Source organism: Haliotis cracherodii, unplaced genomic scaffold, assembly GCF_022045235.1.
Source record: "Haliotis cracherodii isolate W230 unplaced genomic scaffold, xgHalCrac1.p SCAF_12, whole genome shotgun sequence".
NCBI lineage: Eukaryota > Metazoa > Mollusca > Gastropoda > Lepetellida > Haliotidae > Haliotis > Haliotis cracherodii.
The window spans coordinates 28856666-28881830 of NW_027266267.1; the positions used below are offsets into that span (position 1 = coordinate 28856666).

General features: G+C 43.4%; 1 long non-coding RNA gene across 1 annotated transcript in view; it reads right to left on the reverse strand.

The window, feature by feature from the left end:
* Positions 1–1801: 1801 nt before the first annotated feature.
* Positions 1802–25165, reverse strand: part of LOC139458327 (uncharacterized) — a 41419-nt gene continuing 18055 nt past the window's right edge. Inside the window, exon 3 of the long non-coding RNA XR_011652662.1 lies at positions 1802–1857. This is a non-coding gene — a long non-coding RNA (uncharacterized lncRNA). The remainder of the gene's footprint in view (positions 1858–25165) is intronic.

The window sequence follows — 25165 nt, forward strand, 5'->3', positions numbered from 1 at the left end:
CGTCCTATAGCTAGAATTTTGTGCGGCGTTAAACAAACAACAAACATACGAAACGAAAGGAAGTGAGTGTGTCTGAGACTTGATGGTTGGTAGTTTGTATTGAAGGACAGACATGATGGTTGGTAGTTCGTATTGAAGGACTGACTTGATGGTTGGTACTTTGTATTGAAGGACTGACTTGATGGTTGGTAGTTTGTATTGAAGGACAGACATGATGGTTGGTAGTTTGTATTGAAGGACAGACATGATGGTTGGTACTTTGTATTGAAGGACTGACTTGATGGTTGGTAGTTTGTATTGAAGGACAGACATGATGGTTGGTAGTTTGTATTGAAGGACAGACATGATGGTTGGTAATTTGTATTGAAGGACAGACATGACGGTTGGTACTTTGTATTGAAGGACAGACTTGATGGTTGGTAGTTCGTATTGAAGGACTGACTTGATGGTTGGTACTTTGTATTGAAGGACTGACTTGATGGTTGGTAGTTTGTATTGAAGGACTGACTTGATGGTTGGTAGTTTGTATTGAAGGACAGACATGATGGTTAGTAGTTTGTATTGAAGGACAGACATGATGGTTGGTACTTTGTATTGAAGGACTGACTTGATGGTTGGTAGTTTGTATTGAAGGACAGACATGATGGTTGGTAGTTTGTATTGAAGGACAGACATGATGGTTGGTAATTTGTATTGAAGGACTGACTTGATGGTTGGTACTTTGTATTGAAGGACTGACTTGATGGTTGGTAGTTTGTATTGAAGGAATGACTGGATGGTTGGTAATTTGTATTGAAGGACTGACTTGATGGTTGGTAATATGTATTGAAGGACTGACTTGATGGTTTGTACTTTGTATTGAAGAACAGGCTTGATGGTTGGTAATTTGTATTGAAGGACTGACTTGATGGTTGGTAGTTTGTATTGAAGAACAGGCTTGATGGTTGGTAATTTGTATTGAAGGACTGACTTGATGGTTGGTAATTTGTATTGAAGGACTGACTTGATGGTTGGTACTTTGTATTGAAGGACAGACATGATGGTTGGTACTTTGTATTGAAGGACTGACTTGATGGTTGGTAATTTGTATTGAAGGACTGACTTGATGGTTGGTAATATGTATTGAAGGACTGACTTGATGGTTTGTACTTTGTATTGAAGAACAGGCTTGATGGTTGGTAATTTGTATTGAAGGTACAACTTGATGGTTGGTAGTTTGTATTGAAGGACAGACATGATGGTTGGTACTTTGTATTGAAGGACTGACTTGATGGTTGGTACTTTGTATTGAAGGACTGACTTGATGGTTGGTAATATGTATTGAAGGACTGACTTGATGGTTTGTACTTTGTATTGAAGAACAGGCTTGATGGTTGGTAATTTGTATTGAAGGACTGACTTGATGGTTGGTAGTTTGTATTGAAGGACTGACTTGATGGTTTGTACTTTGTATTGAAGAACAGGCTTGATGGTTGGTACTTTGTATTGAAGGACTGACTTGATGGTTGGTAATTTGTATTGAAGGACTTACTTGATGGTTGGTAATATGTATTGAAGGACTGACTTGATGGTTTGTACTTTGTATTGAAGAACAGGCTTGATGGTTGGTAATTTGTATTGAAGGACTGACTTGATGGTTGGTAGTTTGTATTGAAGGACTGACTTGATGGTTAGTACTTTGTATTGAAGGACTGACTTGATGGTTAGTACTTTGTATTGAAGGACTGACTTGATGGTTGGTAGTTTGTATCGAACTGGAGAAAGTAAAAAGACATATAAGTATATATTAGAATATATTACCATATCTTCATTGTCAGGATATCCCCAGCAACCGGATAAACTTCCCTTGCTGGGTTGCTGAAAAAGACAAACAATGTATCATTAAATACATTACTTGTTTGGTTATAAGTAGACCGTGAAAACAGTGCAGCGTAACTATGGTAACCACAGTGCTTGAAAATGTCCACCCAGGTTATTGACCCCAAGGAACCTCCTACTGCTCTACACAAAATTTCCCTTGGTCCATATTCCAGAACCCTATGTTTCTCCTTCATAGGTGATAGTTGCTTGGCCCTTGGATATTTCTATCAATCTTCAACGCTGTGCTACGTATTCTAATAACGGTAACTATGACAACGTGATTGAGCTTTGTGTTGGGACCAATAAAGTTTGAAATACATTTGGTCTTGTGTTGTCAATCTGAAACCTGTTTTCCGTTCTCTGTCCGAATTATCGAGGTTCCCCACTTTCTCCACAACAGCTGAGGAGAATTCGTTTGAGACGAACAGGTGTCTTTGCAGGTTAAATACAAATACCATATTTTACATTGTCGTTAATCGATCGTTCCGTTCCTGTTTTACTTAGATCCCAAATAAGTATTCAGACATCTGGGGAAAAACTGTCACACAATGAGGCGATGCTAGTTCCGTACAATTTCTCTTTGTCAAAATCACAGCAGATCATGATATGGTAACCGAATCCCACCCACATTGCGTGTCTTATTCCATGCAGATTTAAACAAGACACACCGATTCAGAATAAATAAATAAACAGAACAATGAATTCCAAGCTATGAATAAAATATGCAGAGATACATATATAATCATGTACACATTGTGACCTTGAGTTAATAGGCCGTGGCTTTGAGGCACCGGGAATGAGCTGAGGCTTACGTTAAATGTTTTGTGGGTGAGTACTGTTTTACGCCGCAGTTAGCTGCATTCCAGCAGTATGACGGCGTTGGGCATCAACCATGGGCTTCAACTATAACGTAAGTTCCACGAACACAAATATGTTCCACACAACACTAAGGATATATAGTTTAAATAATAAAAACGTTTGGATGACTCTCTGTGAGTATGGTTTTACGCCATGTTTAGCAATACTCCAGCCATATCACTGTGGTGGACAGCCGAAATGGGCGTCCCACATTGTACCCACTTAGGGAATCGAACCCGGGTCTTCGGCGTGATGAACGGACGCTGTAACCACAAAGCCGATTTTGGAAGAAAATTGTAAAGCCTAACTTAAAGTCTATCCCCTGGAGTGGGGTGGGGTTTGGGGACTGGGGGCTACTGTCCAAATCCTAATGAATTAAATCTGTCTGTTTGTGTCTACGTGCATGAGTTGAGATCAGGCCTTATTGCTTGAGATCACGCCCTCCTTCAGCGTATACATATTAAAAGCGGGAATTAAGTTCGATCCAGTTTCATCTGGAATCAACTGGAATCACTGGCGAGTGAAAGGTTTCGCCGCAAATTGGCAAAATGCTAAACCTTTAAACATACATTTTAACCATGTGGCATCGGACCCAGATCAGGTAAGCTTACCATCATGTAAGCATAAAGCAAGGTACAGGTTGTACTTGGATAGTGTGATACATCAGTGTCGCATCAAAGCTGATTGGTGACAAAGAGTGACATATCATTCAAGATAAAAACTACTTTGCACCCCCCCCCCCCGGAGACAGGCGGGTAGAATCCATTTTTCCTGCAAACGTCCTCACCCAGTGGCGCCAAAATCTCGCTGGAATGGTTTCCGGGTTCGTGACAGCGCCTGTACATTCATACAGTGCAGTGTTTTCCACATATTTGAAACAGTTACAAAAGGGAACAATACGACGAAACAATCCTAATCCGGACGTTCCCGAGAGAAAGAAGTCCGTATTTGAAAATTGAAATATTTCCCTTTTCCTTTGACCTTTGAGGTTTTGTTACGTAATCTCAGAGACACACACAACACAACGCACTGTGTTATCGTGATGTTCTCCACCCACATTATTTACTGTCGGCGTGATGTTCTCTACATAGATTATTTTCGATTTTCTATGCGATTCTTGGCAACACATGAACGGTGGCTGTGTAGATCGGGTAGTGTTGGCAGCAGATGGGTCGTCAGCATTTCTGATTCTGCTCGTCAACAGAAATACATATCCACTTGGTCCAGGTATTGCAGGTAATTCAACATCGAAAAACACTACAAACCTTGTAAGCATTGATATGCACACCGACATTTTTCTCCAATATAACGAATGTTTAAAATTGACCTGGATTAAATAAAGAGAAATTATCCATATCTAATTTACTAAACTTATTCGCATGTAAAAAATGTCCAAAAAAAATTAAATAATGGAAATTGTCAAAATTAACATGGCTACTAATTTCAGATTTATTTGCAATCTTGAGATCTTAAGACGAACACATTTACAATTCGCATAGAAATAAGTATCACCAGGAGACACAGGAAGGAACTATGCAAATATGAACCTTAATAATTAATCAGGTAGACAAATCCTAACCGCAACGTCTTCGAAATTTAGACACGAGGGACTGCATTGCACTTGTGTGAGTGCAGTGAAAGGACGTCCCAGCTCTTACGTGATCAGAATGAGAAACCTCGCTTGAACCATATATACATACATCCAGACGTATTCTCATGCTCCAAAAGAAATTCTACAATATACATTATTGGGGTTGAGCAATACATGCTGCGTATGTGGATTACGAGTATGATCCTCTTCTCGGAGCTAGACCAGACAGTTATGAAACGAATCTGCGAATCAAGCGACTTACCCCAAACCGATGCATTTGAATATTTCGACAGTTGCTCTAGCGATGGAGTTGTCTCCCTTCCAATGCGAGCGTGAACTTTCAACTTGAAACTTTCAATTTCAAATTTCAAAACAGTTTCCTGGAATTATTCTGCCCGTGTTTGAAAAAAGAACTATTATTTTCCAACGGTTTTCAACTATCATTAGCATGGATTGTCTTATATGCAAAATGTACATAAAATGAAAAATATATATTGTGCCTTAATCGAGTTAATAATATATTTACTCTCTATTTAATAATGGATGTCCTATTTTGGAAACTGCCTTCGCAACTACAGCTTCAGACTTAATGGACGCTGTCTATATTATATATGTCGTCCAATAATTAAAGGACAGCCCGAGAACTCATTTATCGATTTAGGAAACTAGCAAGACAGCTTCTATGTGGTTGACAATTTATTCATCCAATAAACTTCAAAGGACACGCCGTTTTCTTTCATCTGTAGACTACATTCATATTATATGTAAACACCCAGTTGCACCCTCTTCACCTCAGAAATTAAACATACCACATATGAATGTTATTTTGAGAAAACTGATGCCCTGACGGTATGTGAACAAAATCGTTCACCCAGTCAAGATTTACCTGTACAGGTAAAATGGATTTCTGTTCCTTTGAGTGACAGGTGAATAGTCAACAATTGTCACTATGTCATGTGGATAGAGTCGCTGTCGTCGTTGTGAACACCAAGCATGGGTATTATTATTATAATTATTTGTATGATGATGAAGATGATGATGATGATAAAGCGCTTATATCCAGTAAACTTCGGATTTCATTTGGGAGTGAGTTCCATACCAGTGGTGCTGCCTTTCTGAAGCATCTGTCGCCAAGCGATGAGGGTACCGTTAGTAAATGCTTACTAACAGACCGCAATGCTCCCGTAGGCGTATGGAGTCGTACCTTGGACCGAAAGAAAACGCACGCATATTCCACCGATCGACAGTGACGAATGTGGCGATAGATAGTGATAACGAAGTAAAACGCAAGGCGAATTGATGGACTAATATGTTCATCTTTGAGATAACCAATTTGAAGACCAGAGCCTGGTGACGAATCCCACCTGGCTTAAAGCACCAGCATCAGCATCAACGCCATCACAGATGAATCATTGACAGCGGTGTCCCCACCACTGGATAACTAGGGGTGTTCCCGAAACAGAGAGCTGTCTTCATCATCGAGCCCCACACACAACACAACAGGTGCCTGGCACACACAGGTGTCATACTAAAGGCCCCGAGAGGCCATGTGAAATGTTCATGATGAAGGCTTCACGGGGAAACATCACACAAATAAATGTCATGCTGCAGGCTCCATGAGGGCATATTACGTATACAGATGTCATGTTCAAAGCTCCACGAGAACGTGTCACACAAACAGGTGTCATGTTATAGGTTCACAAGGATATGACAGAAACACGTGCTCCAAGGGGACATATAACACAAACAGGTGTCACACTAAAGACTCCACGACATGTCACACACAGGTGTCAGTCCTCATGCACCACGATGACATGTCACTAACACAGGTGTCAGTCTACAGGCTCCACGATGACGTGTCACACACGCACACGTGTCAGGTTCCACGATCACATATCACACACACAGTTGTCAGTCTACAGGTCCCAGCTATGACGTGTCACACACAGGTGTCTGTCTAATGCTCCACGATGACATGTCACACACGTGTCAGTCTCTACAGGCGCCACGATGACATGTCACACACAGGTGTCAGTCTACATACTCCACCATGCCATGTCACACACCCAGGTGTCAGTCTACAGGCCCCACGATGACATGTCACACACACAGGTGTCAGTCTACAGGCCCAACGATGCCATGTCACACACACAGGTGTCGGTCTATAGGCTCCACGATGACATGTCACACACACAGGTGTCAGTCTACAGGCCCAACGATGCCATGTCACACACACAGGTGTCGGTCTACAGGCTCCACGATGACATATCACACACACAGGTGTCAGTCTACAGGCTCCACGGTGACATATCACACACACAGGTGTCAGTCTACAGGCCCCACGATGCCATGTCACACACAGGTGTCAGTCTACAGGCCCCACGATGCCATGTCGCACACAGGTGTCAGTCTACAGGCTCCACGGTGACATATCACACACACAGGTGTCAGTCTACAGGCCCGAAGATGCCATGTCACACACAGGTGTCAGTCTACAGGTCCCACGATGACATGTCACACACACGGGTGTCAGTCTACTGGCCCCACGATGCCATGTCACACACAGGTGTCAGTCTACAGGCCCAACGATGCCATGTCACACACACAGGTGTCAGTCTACAGGCCCAACGATGCCATGTCACACACACAGGTGTCGGTCTACAGGCTCCACGATACCATATCACACACACAGGTGTCAGTCTACAGGTCCCAAGATGCCATGTCACACACATGTGTCAATCTACAGGCCCAACGATAACATGTCACACACACAGGTGTCAGTCTACAGGCCCCACGATGACATGTCACACACACAGGTGTCAGTCTACAGGCTCCACGGTGACATATCACACACACACAGGTGTCAGTCTACAGGCCCCACGATGCCATGTCACACACAGGTGTCAGTCTACAGGCCCAACGATGCCATGTCACACTCACAGGTGTCAGTCTACAGGCTCCACGATTGCAATGTCACACACACAGGTGTCAGTCTACAGGCCCCACGATGACATGTCACACACACAGGTGTCAGTCTACAGGCCCCACGATGCCATGTCACACACACAGGTGTCAGTCTACAGGCTCCACGATGCAATTTCACACACACAGGTGTCAGTCTACAGGCTCCACGATTGCATGTCACACACACAGGTGTCAGTCTACAGGCTCCACGATGACATATCACACACACAGGTGTCAGTCTACAGGTCCCACGATGACATGTCACACACGGGTGTCGGTCTACAGGCTCCACGATGCCATATCACACACACAGGTGTCAGTCTACAGGTCCCACGATGACGTCACACACACAGGTGTCAGTCTACAGGCCCCACGATGACATGTCACACACACAGGTGTCAGTCTACAGGTTCCACGATGCCATATCACACACACAGGTGTCAGTCTACAGGTTCCACGATGCCATGACACACACACAGGTGTCAGTCTACAGGCCCCACGATGACATGTCACACACAGGTGTCAGTCTACAGGCTCCACGATGCCATGTCACACACAGGTGTCAGTCTACAAGCCCCACGATGACATATCACACACACGGGTAGCAGTCTTCAGGCTCCACGATTGCATATCACAAACAGGTGTCAGTCTACAGGCCCCACGATTGCATGTCACACACAGGTGTCAGTCTACAGGCTCCACGATTGCATGTCACACACAGGTATCAGTCTAAAGGCTCCAAAATTGTATGTCAAACACACACAGGTGTCAGTCTACAGGCTCCACGATGACATGTCACACACAGGTGTCAGTCTACTGGCCCCACGATGACATGTCACACACAGACGGGTAGCAGTCTTCAGGCTCCACGATTGCATGTCACAAACAGGTATCAGTCTAAAGGCTCCACGATGCAATGCCACACACACACAGGTGTCAGTCTACAGGCTCCACGATTGCATGTCACAGACAGGTGTCAGTCTACAGGCTCCACGATGACATATCACACACACACACACGGGTATCAGTCTACAGGCTCCACGATTGCATGTCACACACAGGTGTCAGTCTACAGGCTCCACGATTGAATGTCACACACAGGTGTCAGTCTACAGGCTCCATGATGCCATGTCACACACACACGGGTATCAGTCTACAGGCTCCACGATTGCATGTCACAAACAGATGTCAGTCCACTGGCTCCATGATGCCATGTCACACACACGGGTAGCAGTCTTCAGGCTCCACGATTGCATGTCACACACAGGTGTCAGTCTACAGGCTCCACGATTGCATGTCACAAACAGGTGTCAGTCTACTGGCTCCACGATGACATGTCACACACAGGTGTCAGTCTACAGGCTCCACGATGCCATGTCACACACACACGGGTAGCAGTCTACAGGCTCCACGATGACATGTCACACAGACGGGTAGCAGTCTTCAGGCTCCACGATTGCATGTCACAAACAGGTGTCAGTCTACAGGCTCCACGATGACATGTCACAAACAGGTGTCAGTCTACAGGCTCCACGATGACATGTCACAAACAGGTGTCGGTCTACAGGCTCCACGATTGCATGTCACACACAGGTATCAGTCTAAAGGCTCCACAATTGTATGTCAAACACACACAGGTGTCAGTCTACAGGCTCCACGATGACATGTCACACACTGGTATCAGTCAACAGGCTCCACGATTGCATGTCACACACAGGCGTCAGTCTACAGGCTCCACAATGACATGTCACACATATAAATGTCAGTCTACAGGCTCCATGATGACATGTCACACACAGGAGTCATGCTAAAGGTCCAAGAAGACATGACGCACACAAAGGAAAAAATAGGTTTTAGCAATATTCCAGAGGTATCACGAGGTGGACACCAGAAATTGGCTTCGCACATTGCAGCCATGATGGGAATCGAACCCAGACCCTTGGCGTGACGAGCGAACGGTGACCTGTAAATAATGGAGTCAGGACCACACAAACCAATGATTGACATCACGTCCATCGTTCTACACAATTGGGATACGATGACATGCATCAACCAAGTCGGCGAGCCTGACCACCCGATCCCGTTAGTTGCCTCTTACGTCAAGGATGGGTTGCTGGTGACCAATTATCACCCAGTTCTTCACGGGTTAAAAATAAGTTAATTCTGTGCTACCTCAATGATAATGACACAATAAAACATTTTAGGACTGTAAACATTCCTCTTTAAATTTGTTAAATCTGTTATTTGTCCCTATGCACGTTTGGGTTTGAGGTTTGTATTAAACATATAGGTATTGTGCAATTTACATCAGGCAAACGTTTTGTGTCGGAATTATTATGTCTATGACGGAAATTGCCGACTGTAACATCGTCTGCCCACGTTAAACTGGAACCAGTCACGTGTTGTGGCGCTTAATGAGGAAGCTCCTTACATCATCACATTCAGTGAAGGATTGTTCAGAGTTTTGAAATTCTTAAAATAGTGCTGATGAAAGTCATCTCACCATCGATCAATAATGTTTGATGCAAGCATGCTGATAGCAATTTCATTCTGTTAACCACGAGGTCTCTCCCTCGTGTTCATTTCAGTCAGATAGACTGGTGTTAGCACGTGCAATATGAGCCATCTCTCACCGTTGGTAGTCTGTGGTGCACGAGATATCCGTTCCTAGCTTATTGTCGTTACGAAAACTGGTGTTAGCACGTGCATATACAGGTTACCTCCAAGCTTACTGCACTCACACAGACTGTTGTAGCACGTGCATCCCGAGGTATCTCTCAAAGCCTCCAGGCAACACCTTACACGTTTCATTTGGGGGGCAATTATGGTTGCTGACAGATGTATAGCACATTTAAAAAATCCTGAAATATAAGTGGTTGCTGTCGTAAATTTGAGCACTGAGCAAATATATACACGGGGGTTATTGTGTGGATGGTGAGTGGAATTTGTCCAAAAAGGGAAAACAGGTTTTAAAAATGAACTTGATGACAAATTACTACACAGCTGTCACACTGTAATGTGTGAGTGAGTACGTATGTGCTATCCACATGCAATATTCCGGCGATGGTTCGCATTCGTACCCGAGTATTAGATGTGACAAGCGAACGCTTTGAACAATGATTTGTTTGTTTGTTGTTTAAAGCAGCAAGCAGCAATATTTCAGCTTTATGACGGCGGTATGTAAATAATCGAGTCTGGACCACACAATCCTGTGACATCATGAGCATCGATCTACGCAATTGGGAAACGATGGCATGCATTAACCAATATTCTTAAAGACCCATGTGGGGATTACGGGGATTAAATGTCCCCAGCATCGGGGGTCTGGATCGGATGGTCTGGTTCGGTGACTTGACTGATTGCGTGCCATCGTACCAGTGGAGTGGGTAGTTGTTGCTCATGCTTTCACTCACTTGTTTGCCTGGGGCAGGCTGGATTAGTAACAAGCCTGCTTTATATCTAGAATTTCGCTGCCCGCAGCGTTCATCAATATTGTGAATAATAGACATCCCGTATTCTGCCCGTGTTGTTCGGACGCCTTAACCACGTGACTACCGCTACCTCACCCTCCTGTCCTTTAAGACAAGTCCCCCACACAACACTAATTATATTAACCTGTTCAAAGTCAGGGCAAGATTTGGAAATGGATTCTCTTCACACACCTCTCCATTAACGAATGCTCTGAGTCCAGCCTACGCTATTGCCTGGTCAAGGGTAATATGCGATGACGTTTATCCACTTAATCTGGTCCAACAAGATGGGGACAGGCGAGGTTACAATCAGTTAAAGGTGACAGTATCGGCGTGTGTTATTTTAGTTGTCAAAGGATGATTTAAATAACTGTGTGAGTGAGTGAGTTGGCTGTATTCCAGTTATTTCACGGCATGGCAGCTTGAGGAAGTGATGCAGGTCTTGGACGTTTACCACTTTGTGGGGTATTGTGCTAGAAAGCCTAGAAATATAACGATGGGGAAATCTTGGATGTGAACCCCAGCTGGACGCAACGACTTGGCTATCCGCGCTCGCGTGTGCGCGTGTGTGTATGTGTGTGTATGTGTGTGCCTGTCTTTGTGCGTGCGTGTGGACCTTGGCTATTTTGCTAAATAACTTTATTCTTAAAAGGCGGATACACAGGACATATATCTCAATAACCTGTTACAGGCGAACTCCCTTGGTGACGTGACTTCCAGTTATATCACGCTGCGTTAATTTAATCTGGGAGTGTTGCAGGTGTTCGACGTTTACAACTTTGGTGAAACCACGAGCACGGGTATGGTGCTGGCAAACCTAGAAACATAATCGGAGCGAACAGGGATTCAAACCCACAGTCACAGGTTTCTGTCGTGCCAAAGGGACGCAACTCTGCACAGCGAATTACGGCGCCCGAGACGAGTGGGTCACCAGACCGCCATCACCAGATTTCCACAACCGGATTGCCACAAACAGGCCGCCATCACTGGATTGCCACAACCAGACCGCCATCACCAGATTGCCACCACCAGATTGCCACAACCAGACCACCATCACCAGATTTTCACAACCGGATTGCCATAACCAGACTGCCATCACCAGATTGCCACAACCAGACCACCATCACTGGATTGCCACAACCAGACTGCCATCACCAGATTGCCACAACCCGATTGCCACAACCAGACCACCATCACCAGATTTTCATAACCGGATTACCACAACCAGACCGCCATCACCAGATTGCCAAAACCGGATTGCCACAACCAGACCACCATCACCAGATTGCCACAACTGGATTGCCACAACCAGACCACCATCACCAGATTTTCACAACCGGATTGCCACAACCAGACCGCCATCACCGGACTGCCACAACCAGACTGCCATCACCGGATTGCCACAACCAGACTGCCATCACCAGATTTCCACAACCGGATTGCCACATCCAGACCGCCATCACCAGGTTTCCACAACCGGATTGCCACAACCAGACCGCCATCACCAGATTTCCACAACCGGATTGCCACATCCAGACCGCCATCACCAGATTTCCACAACCAGATTGCCACAACCAGACCGCCATCACCAGATTTCCACAACCAGATTGCCACAACCAGACCGCCATCACCAGATTGCCCCTATCGAACTGCCACAACCGGAGCACCGCTACCATATCGTCACAACCGGATATGGTTTGCAAGACCACTGGTTTTTTCGCCCTCGTGCTTTCTTCATCACTACTTCTGTGATCGGTACTGATGCAAGCTCTCGGAGGCGCGCACTTTTCCACCGTTTAGTATTCAACGGATCGAGACGTTTAATTCTAAATGCAGTCATTAGTATTTATAATCTAGTCGCCACAATGAAGGCGATATCGAGTCTAGTTTCTGCCAACATTTATCACTCGTGTCCTTGCTTCAAGACATTGCGGTGCTGCAACATGGGGGGCGTATAGCTGTCTCTTTAGCTTGCCCGGCCGTCTTTCTCACATCGTCATGATGGTCATGGTGGTAGTGATGATGGTGCTGCTAAGGTGGTGTGTCGTGGTGGTGATAGTGGTGGTGGTGGTGATGGTGGTGGTTGAGCCAAGGTCGTGTGTCGTGCTGGTGGTAGTGGTGGTGGTGGTGGTGGTGATGGTGGTTGAGCCAAGGCGGTGTGTCGTGCTGGTGGTAGTGGTAGTGGTGGTGGTGGTGATGGTGGTTGAGCCAAGGCGGTGTGTCGTGCTGGTGGTAGTGGTGGTGGTTGAGCCAAGGTGGTGTGTCGTGGTGGTTGTAGTGGTGGTGGTGGGTGATGGTGGTTGAGCCAAGGTGGTGTGTCGTGCTGGTGGTAGTGGTGGTGTTGATGGTAGTTTAGCCAAGGTGGTGTGTCGTGGTGGTTGTAGTGGTGGTGGTGGGTGGTGGTGGTTGAGCCAAGGTGGTGTGTCGTGCTGGTGGTAGTGGTGGTGGTGATGGTGGTTGAGCCAAGGTGGTGTGTCGTGGTAGTGGTAGTGGTGGTGGTGATGGTGGTTGAGCCAAGGTGGTGTGTTGTGCTGGTGGTGGGTGGTGGTGGTTGAGCCAAGGTGGTGTGTCGTGCTGGTGGTAGTGGTGGTGGTTGAGCCAAGGTGGTGTGTCGTACTGGTGGTAGTGGTGGTGTTGATGGTGGTTGAGCCAAGGTGGTGTGTCGTGGTAGTGGTAGTGGTGGTGGTGGGTGATGGTGGTTGAGCCAAGGCGGTGTGTCGTGCTGGTGGTAGTGGTGGTGGTTGAGCCAAGGTGGTGTGACGTGCTGGTGGTAGTGGTGGTGGTTGAGCCAAGGCGGTGTGACGTGCTGGTGGTAGTGGTGGTGGTTGAGCCAAGGCGGTGTGTTGTGCTGGTGGTAGTGGTGGTGGTGATGGTGGTTGAGCCAAGGTGGTGTGACGTGCTGGTGGTAGTGGTGGTGGTTGAGCCAAGGTGGTGTGACGTGCTGGTGGTAGTGGTGGTGGTTGAGCCAAGGTGGTGTGACGTGCTGGTGGTAGTGGTGGTGGTTGAGCCAAGGTGGTGTGACGTGCTGGTGGTAGTGGTGGTGGTTGAGCCAAGGCGGTGTGACGTGCCGGTGGTAGTGGTGGTGGTTGATCCAAGGCGGTGTGTTGTGCTGGTGGTAGTGGTGGTGGTGATGGTGGTTGAGCCAAGGTGGTGTGACGTGCTGGTGGTAGTGGTGGTGGTTGAGCCAAGGTGGTGTGACGTGCTGGTGGTAGTGGTGGTGGTTGAGCCAAGGTGGTGTGACGTGCTGGTGGTAGTGGTGGTGGTTGAGCCAAGGTGGTGTGTCGTGCTGGTGGTAGTGGTGGTGTTGATGGTGGTTGAGCCAAGGCGGTGTGTCGTGCTGGTGGTAGTGGTGGTGTTGATGGTAGTTTAGCCAAGGTGGTGTGTCGTGGTGGTTGTAGTGGTGGTGGTGGGTGGTGGTGGTTGAGCCAAGGTGGTGTGTTGTGCTGCTGGTGGTTGAGCCAAGGTGGTATGTTGTGCTGGTGGTAGTGGTGGTGGTTGTGATGGTGGTTGAGCCAAGGTGGTGTGTCGTGCTGGTGGTAGTGGTGGTGTTGATGGTGGTTGAGCCAAGGTGGTGTGTTGTGCTGGTGGTAGTGGTGGTGGTGATGGTGGTTGAGCCAAGGTGGTGTGTCGTGGTGGTGGTAGTGCTGGTTGAGCCAAGGTGGTGTGTTGTGCTGGTGGTGGTGATGGTGGTTGAGCCAAGGTGGTGTGTCGTGGTGGTGTGTCGTGGTGGTGGTGGTAGTGGTGGTGGTAGTGGTGGTTGAGCCAAGGTGGTGTGTCGTACTGGTGGTAGTGATGGTGGTGGTGATGGGCACTGATAGAAATAGTGTTGTGTGTAACCCTGCATTTCTGAATTTCACTTATATCACGGAGTTTCAGCTTAAGTTTGGAGGACAGTCCGAGGTGCTGCAAATCTTAGAGCACCAAAGTAACTCCCCGAGATGTCATAGATTAATACATAACCAGGGGGAATCTAGGATTCGAGCTCCCGATCACGGGATTCTCGCAGCTGCAAAACATGAACCTGCTTAACCCGGGTACTCTCTCAATGTCAGTCAACAGATCGGGAGGTACCAAACCTAAGGCACCGAGAACAATGGGGGATCGGACAATGGGGTACTTGGGATGCAAGTGTGACATTTCAAAAGCGAGGTCCGCATATTTGCCATGTTTTTCCTGAATCTTGTCAATAACATTGGTGTCAAAAGGGACACAAAATTCAATAATATGAATGATTTCATTGGATTTATCAAAAAGGACAAGATCAGGTTTGTTGGCCTGGATACGTCAGAGGCTGTATACGGGCCTATTCCAAATAATTTTGTTTATGTCATTTTCCATGACGCCCTCTGCATATTCTGGGTCGTGCCATGGATGGACCTCTGTGTCAAAACCACAAGCATGGCGAAGACGGTAATAGAATGATCGAGCCACTCCATCATGTCGCTTAAGATACTGTGTTTGTGCCAAATTAATTATTATTATTATTATGAGTGACGTAATGTAATTATTCTGGGCCAAGAACTATCACAGATGAGTTGTTTTTTTGTTGTTGCAAGAGTGGACCTGACAACACGACAGTTTTTACATATACAAGTTGAGGGCCCTGTTGCAATCGTACAAAGTCTACCCCGACTCAACAGTTACTTCAGCGTCTTGTAGTGACAAATCGTCGAACACATCCCGAGCCCCGCTCGCCCAGGTGGAGGGACCCTTGTTTGTCATTGGCAGGCCCTTATCAGGGATTAGTATCAACACTGGAAAGTCTACCCGTCCCAAGCTGGGGACGTAACTCACACCGTAATGGCTTGAGCTTTTGAAACGTAGGCAGACCACCATGAATCGTACAACACGTGAAGCGAAGGCTCGTCGCGTACCCCGCAATTACTGATGTATTTGCGACGGAGCCAAGCTGATTGCCTGCTACTTTATGATAGCACAGTTCAATCTGGTTACCTCTACCGTCGTGGGGTACGGGGTGGTGGCGACGCAGCTGTCTAAGAATTCTGTTGCTACACGTTGTGAACCCTCTGCCGTCGTAGAATCGGGTGACGACTCAAACGTCGACCCTGTTGATGTCGTCAGTGACGTGGTCCAGAAATTCTGGAAGAAGTGTGAGAATATCACGTGACTACTGTAGGATGCTGCACAGTTCCACCTGGTACCCTCTGCCGTTGTAGAGTTCCCGTGTCAGAGACTCCAATCTCAAACGTCGGCCCTGTTCATGCCGTCAAAGACTTTGTCTAAGAATTCTGGTAGCAGTGTGAGAAGGTAATTTGTGTGAAGATGATTTGACGTGAGGTACACCATAAGACGTTCAAACAAAGGTGTGTACATTTTCATCGCTCCAATGATGATCGTGCCTGTTTTGTGACGATAATGTTCATGAAACATTTGGGAAGATCCGGTTTAGAACTGGTCTTCAGCAACCCATGCTTGCCGTAAGAGGCGAGGTTGGTCAGGCTCGCTGACTTGGTTGATGCATGTCATCATATCCTAATTTCGTAGCTCGACGCTCATGAGGTCAGTCACTGGATTGTTTGGCCCAGACTCGATTATTTACAGACCGCCTTCACAATACTGGAATATTGTTGAGTGCGGCGTTAAACAACAAATGAACAACAACGAAACGTTTGGAAAGGACAGAATGTTGCATGATAACGAAGTTGCAAAGATTATGTTGTTGTTGATGTTGATGATGTTGATGCTGAGGAGGTGGGAGATCAGGAACCGCCACACTTAGCACGACCGACTGGTAAGGATGAGGGTAATTATCGGAGTAGATGTAAACATAACGTTTTGCCTTGACATCGATCCCGAGTCCTGCACGAATTGTCTTCTTGCTGTTGTCGACATTATTTGCGTTGTATATTGAAGCTCGTTTGATATATTCATGGCAGGCGAAGCTTCATATATCAACGTGTGAAGTGTGTATTTTTAAACAATGACAGCAAACCTGTGGTTTCCATTCCGAGTTCCGCCCCGAACACAATTCGATATCCCGATCACCATCATAAAGCTCTCGTCAATAACTCCGAGCCTGGATATTCTGTGGAACTATATTATTTTCTCACATAACTCAAGTCATATCCTGGATTCCAACTGTCACGGGCCACAATGGTATTGACAGTGTGGAAGGACATATAGAAAGCTACACAGTCATTAGGTATGATATATCTGTGTGCATATTGGTAGACTAGGGGTAGAACTATTGTGCCCATCTTTAGGGAAGGCGTCGCCTATTGACCAAAGGGCGGGTGTTGGGGTTGTGGCAAGAAATGATTTGTTACATAAAATACTGTGGTGAGTGAGTTGGTGGTTTAGTGAGTAAGTGAGTAAGTGGGGGAGTGAGATAGATGACGTTGTATGATTGAATATGTTACAACCGGAAGTCATGTCGGTAATATTTAGCTCCATTATGACTTTAAAACCTATTATTTATAAAGCAGAAAAAAACAACGGACAACGGACAGTATACCACCTAGAATGTCACAATTTTGATGTAAAATTAGTTGGAGAATAAAGATGGCTTTAGAAATCTTTTCATAATTTGAGAAAAAAACATTACATGGCAGTGTTTTTGAGCGTTTGTGTGTGTGTCTGTCTGTCTGTCTGTATGTGTGTCAGAACTAACACATTGTATATGCATATACCATAACGACAACAATAATACATTGTATGATAATAAACTACAAAGACAACGCTTACCGATGGTACATACATACGATAAAGACCAAACTAAGACATTCTTTATGAATATACTAATGAGATCAAACAACCCCATTGTATATGAATATACTTTTGGGATCAAACAACCCCATTGTATATGAATATACTAATGAGATCAAACAACCCCATTGTATATGAATATACTATTGAGATCAAACAACACAATTGTATATGAATGTACTATTGAGATCAAACCAACCCTTTGTATATGATTATACTTTTGAGATCAAACTAACCCTTTGTACATGGATATACTATTGAGATCACACGAGCCCATTGGGTATGAATATACTATTGACATCAAACTAGCTATATACTACTAATATACTATTAAGATCAAACTAACCCATTGTATAAAAATGTACTTGTAAGATCAAACTAGCCCTTTGTATATGAAAACACTATTAAGACCAAACTTATCCATTGTATATGGATATACTATTGAGATCAAACTAGTTCATTTTATATGAATATACTATTGAGATCAAAATAGCTCTTTGTATATGGATATACAATTGAGATATGAATACACTAACATGACCAAATTGACTTATGACATATGAATACACTAACATGGACACATTTACCTATGATACATGAATACACTAACATGACCAAATTGACTTATGACATATGAATATACTAACAATGCCACATTTACCTGTGATACATGAATACACTAACATGACCAAATTGACTTATGACATATGAATATACTAACATGGCTGCATTCTCCTATGAGATATGATATATGAATACACTAACATGACCAAATTGACCTATGAGATATGAATACACTAACGCGGCTATACTGACCTATGAGATATGAATACACCAAGATGGCCATGTTGGCCTATGAGATATGAATTCACTTACATGGCTATACTGACCTGTGAGATATGAATACACTAACATACCTGCATTGAGTTATGAGATATGAATACACTAACATGGCTACATTGAATAATGAGATATGAATACACCGACATGGCCACATTGACCTATGAGATATGAATACACTGGCATGACCACACTGACCTGTGAGATGTGAATACACCGACATGGCCACATTTACCTATGAGATATGAAAACACTAACATGGCTATACTGACCTATGATATATGAATACACTAACATGGCTGCATTGACCTATGAGATATGAGATATGAATACACTTGTATGACCACATTGACCTGTGAGATATGAATACACCGGCATGGCCACATTGACCTGTGAGATATGAATACACTGGCATGACCACATTGTCATGTGAGATATGAATACACCAACATGGCCACATTGACCTATGAGATATGAAAACACTAACGCGGCTATACTGACCTATGAGATATGAATACACCAAGATGGCCATGTTGGCCTATGAGATATGAATTCACTTACATGGCTATACTGACCTGTGAGATATGAATACACTAACATACCTGCATTGACCTATGAGATATGAGATATGAATACACTAACATGGCTACATTGAATAATGAGATATGAATACACCGACATGGCCACATTGACCTATGAGATATGAATACACTGGCATGACCACACTGACCTGTGAGATGTGAATACACCGACATGGCCACATTTACCTATGAGATATGAAAACACTAACATGGCTATACTGACCTATGAGATATGAATACACTAACATGGCTGCATTGACCTATGAGATATGAGATATGAATACACTGGTATGACCACTTTGACCTGTGAGATATGAATACACTGGCATGGCCACATTGACCTGTGAGATATGAATACACTGGCATGACCACATTGTCATGTGAGATATGAATACACCAACATGGCCACATTGACCTATGGGATATGAAAACACTAACATGGCTATACTGACCTATGAGATATGAATACACTAACCTGGCTACTTCGACCTATGAGATATGAATACACTAACTTGGCTACTTCGACCTATGAGATTTGAAAACACTAACATGGCTGCATTGACCTTTGAGATATGAGATATGAATACACTGGCATGGTCACATTGACCTGTGAGATATGAATACACTAACATGGCCACATAGACCTGTGAGATATGAATACACCACATTGACCTGTGAGATATGAATACACTTACATGGCTATACTGACCTGTGAGAAATGAATACACTAACATGGCTGCATTGACCTGTGAGATATGAATACACTTACATGGCCACATTGACCTGTGAGATATGAATACACTAACATGGCCACATTGACCTGTGAGATATGAATACACAAGCATGACCACATTGACCTATGAGATATGAATACACCAACATGACCACATTGACCTGTGAGATATGAATACACTGACATGGCTGCATTGACCTATGAGATATGAGATATGAATACACTAACATGAGCAAATTGACTTATGACATATGCATATACTATCATGGCCACATTTACCTATGAGATATGAATACACTAACATGACCACATTGACCTATGAGATATGAAAACACTAACATGACCAAATTGACTTATGACATATGAATACACTAACATGGCTACACTGACCTATGAGATATGGGATATGAATACACTAACATGACCACATTTACCTATGAGATATGAATACATTACATGGCTATACTGAACTATGAGAAATGAATACACCAACATGACCACATTTACCTATGAGATATGAATACATTACATGGCTATACTGACCTATGAGAAATGAATACACTAACATGATCACATTGACCTATGACGTATGAATACATTACATGGCTATACTGACCTATGAGAAATGAATACACTAACATGACCACATTTACCTATGAGATATGAATACATTACATGGCTATACTGACCTATGAGAAATGAATACACTGACATGGACACATTGACCTGTGAGATGTAAATACACAAGCAGGGGTCACGGGTGGCCCCTTTGTCTAAGAAGCCGCAATTCGATGTGCAGAGTTGCGTCCCTTGGGCACGCCAGAATCCTAGGATCGTGAGCTCGAATCCCGGTTCGCCCCGATTATGTCTCTAGGTCTGTGACCACCATACTCGTGCTCGTGGGTTTCACCGAAGTGGTAAACGTCTGAGACCTGCATCACTTCGGGCTTTCCTCCCACATCAAGCAGACATGCCGTGATGTAACTGGAGTACTGTACTCAGGATTATTTATTAAATCGTCTCCAATAGTATGTATACTATGCAGTCAAAACAAGACGCCTTAAAACGATGATATTTCTTTCACATTGTATTATCAACATTGCATTTCTTGTATATAGCCCAAAGGCCTTCACGTAAATAATCTATGTTGCTTGGATTTTGACCCATGATATTCAAATATATACAGTAAGTATGCTGATTCTTGAGATTTATTGGAAGACATTTATTTCATGTTTAATATTTGATTTATGTATTTCCTGAAATACATTCACGACTTGCACATAAAAATCAACTTGTACTATATAATATAATATAACAACCTGTCTATGACTTGCCCCATGATAGTTTCTAAGAGTGTAGGAGACAGAGAAACCTCGTTAATACAGACGTCGTTGATTGGAACCTATTGTTGAGAATGCAATACAGTGTAAACCTCGTTAATACGGACGTCGTTAGTTGAAAGCTATTGTTGAGAACGGGAATACAGTGTAAACCTCGTTAATACGGACATCGTTAATTGGAACCTATTGTTGAGAATGGGAATACAGTGAAACTTCATTAATCCGGACATCATAAATTGGAACTTTGGGACCTGTTGTTGAGTATGGAATACAGTGAAACCTCTTAATCTGGACCTCGTATTTCGAACCTCGTTAATACAGACACAACTGCATGGAACGTCAACATATATAACAAGACATTATTCTGAAAACATGATTCGTTAATCCGGACATTTGTTAATCCGGACTATTGCACCTTATACTGTACCGTCCGAAATATCGGGGTTTAACTGTACAGAAGACGAAACTGAAAATACTAATGAATTGACAGGGTCTTTGTTCTCAGTCGACATGATAAAATGAATCATTATTGTAACAATTAACCTTTGTTACAACAGTACGCCAACATTTATGAGCTTGCAGAGATTGATAACCTTTAAATATTCAGTGAAATTTCGTGTAAACTTTAACGAGTATTATGGATAAGTAGTTCAGCACAGGTCAAAAGGAATTATTGTTCACTTCTGATAGAATTGTCTGTGGTAGTAGGTTAAGGGTGATGTTTGCAGACCATTATTGTCGCTGGTAATGTTCTTTTCAAGAAGTGTTTTTTGACAAGGCCTTAGATATGTGTATCGTTGAGGACAGTATTGAGTATGACATTGTTTAGCATCATTTCAACCCGAAGACAATTCATGGATGTATTTCCAAGAACATATTGAAGATATATCCAGAATGTTTTTCTTTGTCAGAAGATGTATTACAAAAACAAACATAAAGAGTGCGTGAGTATTGTTTTACGCCGCTTTTAGCAGCATTCCGACAGTGTAATGGGCTTCACACATTGTACCCATGTCGACATCGAACTTAGGCCGTTGGTCTGACGAGCGAACACTTTAACCACTAGGCTACCCCACCGCTAATTCCCCAAAATGAGGATAAGGAAATATCGTATTGTTTCGAAACATTTTTTGCTTATAGAGATATTTGTTCTTGGCATTTGTTACCATGTAATATAATTAAGACGAAAATAATCTCAGGATGAAAGTTCTGCACCAAAGTAAGTACCTAAGTGCCTACCCGTGAAGACCCGGATTAGAATAGGTTTTCAACAACCCATGCTTGTTGTAAGAGGCTACTAGCAGTATGGGGTGGTCGGGCTCGCCGACTTGGTTGATGCATGTCATTGTAGGATGGATGCTCATGATGTCAATCACTGGATTGTCTGGTCCAGACTCGATTCTATACAGACCGCCGTCATATAGGTGGAATATTGCTGACTGCGGCGTTAAACAACAAACAAACAAACTTAAGTACCTCAGTCTGATAAGCTCTTCACGACCATGAACATCGGCACCATCACCATAGAGCCCGAGTGAGTAAGTGAGTCGTGTTTTACGCCCCTTTGAACAGTATTTATGACCGCTATATTACGTCATAGAGTTTTACCCCCTTGGTGAAACCAACGAGCACACGCTGGTCCCGACAAAGCAGGGACTTTTATTAGGACGAAGGAACTCTTGTTTTTTTCTACTAAATGAAACGGGACAGTCACACCTATGCACAGACCATGCACAAAATATTGCTTATTTACCTTGGTGTGCGCGAGTGTGTATTCAGTGGACAATGTACTCTCTGTGTGTGTATTAACTGTGTGTAGCTGTGTGTAGCGAGCGCATATGTGTTTGGTGTGTGTTTGTGTGAATGTGTGTGTGCATTCAGTAGATAATGCGCTGTGTGCGTACGTGTGTGTGTAGATGCGTTAGTGTTTGTGTGCGTGAATGCGTTCGTGTGTGTGTGTGTGTGTGTGTGTGTGTGTGTGTGTGTGTGTGTGTGCGTTCAGGAGAACACTGCAAGATATATGGCTACTTTACCTTCTTCTGTAAGTGCATGTATTCAGTAGAGGATTGCAAGCTGTTTATATGAATGTCCTAGATGAAATGGAACAATGTTTCTTCAAGTCATAGCATACAAGTAAGGTAACAGTAGCGTATGCAATGTTTGGTTATTGAACTATATACATGCAATTGAAGGTTACATACATTTCCCCGAAATCTTCAATATTGAGTATTAAACAGACAATTAACGTATGACATACGGTTATTCACATAACATTATGTACGGGTGCCATCACGAATTAGTATTGCCATGTTTGAGCATAAAGACCTACTCTGCATGCTACTGTTTAGACACAATCGCTTATTTACGAACAGTACACAATAAGTGACCACCCAATGCTTTTCAAGAAAACAAACAGATTACAGGAAGGACATCATCAAAGATGAAAAATGAAACAAAAAACACCCAGTGTAAACCATGGTGGCAAGAGGGATCTCTGGCATAGTTTGGAAACCGGAAGAACATGGCAGAAATACTAGTACTGCATATAACACACACCGAAGCAGTGATTTTCTTTAATTTACATAAACTATAAAAACTGATGATATAACTTTACACTAATAACGGCTGTGATGTTTTTAACAAATACTAAAACGAAACACTTAGTAAAATGTAAAAACAAATAATTTGTAAACAAATCCTTTCTATTATCATGGGAAATCTCTAAAATCAAAGTCCATTGTACGATTCCAACGTTATCATAAGCATTTGCAAATAGTGATTACACCGTGTGTTGGCGACATACCGCGTACGGGTAAAACGAAAATATAGACACCAGATATTGAGGTTTACTTCAAAGCTTATATATTATGCTGTTTAAGCAAACATAATATTATTTGGAATAAGTTACAGTAAACTACGTTAATAACGAACACGCTTATAACGAACTGACGGAAAAACGAACATATGTTTTGGTGCAGCCATTTCCTGTTTATGTCATGTATACATCCTTATAAGTAACTACGGCTATTACGAACTAAAATTAGTGGTCCCTTTGAGTTCGTTATATTGTTTGTTTGTTTAACGTCGCACTCGGCACCATTCCCGCTAAATGACGGCGGTCTATAAATAATCGAGTCTGGACCAGACCATCCAGTGAGGATCGACATACTCAATTGGGATACGATGACATGTATCAACCAAGTCAGCGAGCCTGACCTCCCGATCCCGTTAGTCGCCTCTTACGTCAAGCATAGTCACCTTTTCACGGCAGGCATGGGTTGCTGAAGACCTAATCTAAGCCGGATCTTCACGGGTTTGAGTTCGTTATAACCGTAATTAACTGTATATTAAGACTGTTTGACGAAATTGGTATGATATCAACTTATGGCTTAGATATGAAGCAGTGATAACATCATGAATTATTTACCTTTTCTAGGACTAGTTATATATTCCGAATTCGTTATTCGCAGGTTAAACTTCACATCAACATGTTTCACTCTTAATATACTCATATCTACCTATTCACTGCTCATTCGAGGCCCTTTACAAGACATTTACGTACATGGTAGTATCAAGGGGTACATGGGACAACGTGTGCGAACACCTATACAATTTACAAAGGTTTTGTATCTGTTACTTGTCAAAGATTGATGTCTGACACGACTGCATATCTGAATGAAGTCGTCGATGAATCTATTTGATGTACTGAGCTGAACATATGTCCTTATCAGTCTAATCGCTGGTTAAATTTTAAAATAAACCTATATTTTTCAACATATTCAAATGTTCAAAGTCAGTGCTAATGATCCGCTCACTATAGAATTTTGCGGACATCTTTTGATTTAATAATATATTTAGCAAAAATTGAAAGCCAAGGGAAATTTGTCGTATTAAATATATATACGTTAACCAGTCCCCACTGTATTCAGACATTGGACCATCATCGTGTAGTGTCCATTTTTGTCTTCTTCAAATGTCAAAATATTTTATGGTTCAAACAAGATTAAAGCGACCAATCAGCGTTCGTGTGTAGTCTGGATACTCATGAATATTCATAGGTCACATGTGAGCTCCCAGGGTCCAGCTCTGATGACCTTCTTTCACGATGAATATTTTGTATTTTAAATTTGTCTGGTAAAATTCCGAGAAAATACATGAGGAAACTGTAGGAATGTGGTTAATAAAATATCTTATTGATAAGT